This window comes from Temnothorax longispinosus, unplaced genomic scaffold, assembly GCF_030848805.1.
Source record: "Temnothorax longispinosus isolate EJ_2023e unplaced genomic scaffold, Tlon_JGU_v1 HiC_scaffold_692, whole genome shotgun sequence".
NCBI classification, from domain to species: Eukaryota; Metazoa; Arthropoda; class Insecta; order Hymenoptera; family Formicidae; genus Temnothorax; species Temnothorax longispinosus.
In genome coordinates this window covers 1-2,119 of record NW_027270553.1, presented here as the reverse complement: position 1 = coordinate 2,119, position 2,119 = coordinate 1, and the positions used below count along the sequence as shown (strand labels likewise).

The 2,119-nt window shown below is 34.5% G+C and overlaps 1 long non-coding RNA gene across 1 annotated transcript; it reads left to right on the top strand.

Annotated features, from left to right (window-relative positions):
* Nucleotides 1–888: 888 nt before the first annotated feature.
* Nucleotides 889–2,065, top strand: LOC139824934 (uncharacterized). The gene is made up of 3 exons (XR_011735370.1): nucleotides 889–1,013; nucleotides 1,350–1,898; nucleotides 1,989–2,065. It is a non-coding gene; the product is annotated as an uncharacterized lncRNA (long non-coding RNA).
* The last annotated feature ends 54 nt before the right edge of the window (nucleotides 2,066–2,119 follow it).

Sequence of the window (2,119 nt, the reverse complement as noted above, 5' to 3'; positions counted from 1 at the left end):
TAAAAGCATCGTATCGACTAAACGAATAAGCCGAGATACGCAATTTGAATAATTGTGCAACTTTATTAAAATAAAGCGACATTCACACCGAGGCGAGAAACTCGCGTTGTGAGACACCTTTATGATATTGTGAAACGGCCTGTAATGTTGAAATGATGATCTGGAATTAAAGATTAATTAATTCTGAAACAAATTTTCCTGATTAATTATAAAAAATTATCGATACTTACCTTCTACTTACCTTGTCCTTCGGCGATGATCCAACGTTGGCCAGCGGCAATCCGGTATGCGATGTAAAGCGAGGATCCGGGGAAGCAGAGCAGCAACAGAGCAGCGATCCATCCGAGGCGGGAACCTGAAAGAAAAGAAGCGAATTAGTACATAATTGAAACATAATTATCGGGACTTATCCTTATCTGGTATGCGAGGTAAAGCGAGGATCCAGAGACGGATAACGGCAACGGCGCTCCATCCCGGACGTCGATCTGCAACGAAACATAAAATAATTATCACATAATTATTTTATAATTACTTACCTCTATCTGGTATGCGATGTAAAGCGAGGATCCAGGGATGAGAAGCAGCAACGGTGATCCAACAGGGACATCAGTCTGAAACAAAATTCAAATAATTAGGATATAATTAATTTATCCTTACTTACCTCTATCTGGTATGCGATGTAAAGCGAGGATCCAGGGATGAGAAGCAGCAACGGTGATCCATCAGGGACATCCTTCTGAAACAAATAATTCCTATTAGCGTCTTGCGAATAATCGGGGCGTTGATGCGAACTTACCTTCTCGGTAGTCTAAGGTAAAACCGAGTGGCGACCGTTTGATAGGAATATTATCCGCCGGAATCGGGCTCAACACGTACCGTCCGGTCACAACATAACCTTAATCGGTTGGGTATTATTATTTCTTTTGGTAGAGAGTTTCGGTACACTTAGACACCATCGCATTACTGCCGTGCTTCGAGCTTCGAGGATAATCACGAGAAAACTAGAGAATAAGGTATGTATGTCATAAACAATGTGACATGTCGATGTTTATACATAACATTTTTACAATGTTTCCTTCATTAATTATTAGCAAAGAAAAATTGTAAAGTAAAAGCAGTTCCACATAAATATTGTAATAAAAATGCTCATAATTCAGTGTTTTATTTGTTGTAATTTGTGTAATGTGCGATTTTTTAATATTGGCTCGAAAATAATTGGAAAACCAATGTCACTAACTTTTCAATTTTTGATGAATTTAAATGTAATTAATTATTAATCTATTATTAAGCAATGATTTGTGCTGAGCCTAAACAGAGAGTACTGTTATTGTATATTTTATTGTTTCTAGATGGAGATTATAACAGGAAAACAAAATGGATCTTTGTTGTACGTTTATAACAATTTTACCTACTGTATGGATAAAAGATATAGTAATAAATATCGTTGTTCAAAACGCAAGAATACAAAATGCTCTGCAGTACTAGAAAAAGAAGGAGAATCCTTTAATTTAAAACATGGACATAATCATTCTGGAGAGCGAAACATTGTTGAAATTTATAAAATGAAAAAAGAAATGATTAAATTATGTAAAGAAACAACAAAGTCTTCTAAACATATTTTTGATACAGTTTCTTGCAATAATGTAAGAGTTGCACCATATATTTCATACAATAATATGAAATCCATCCTCAGTCGTCACAGGGCCAAATCACGGCCAAATATTCCGGATAATTTACGTTCTTTACAACTGCAATTAGAGACATATGAACCTACGCGTAGCATCTATAAAGGCTATGCAACATCGTCTGATCAGAAGATAGTGCTTATTTTTAGTAATGATGCATTATTAAATGCACTCTCTGAAGCATGTGAAATTTTTGTGGATGGGACATTTTCAGTAATTCATTTTTTTTACATATTTTACATGTCTTAATTTGTTTTTATATTTTAATTTATATTTGAAAATGTTAAATATTTGTATTTCCAGATTGTGCCAAAGAAACCCAGCATTGCCCAGTTGTATACCATACATATTCGCTACATAGATACGGTATGTAATGCATATCTGCTTGTTACTTAACAATTATTTTTTCTAATAAATAGCAGATATATATATAT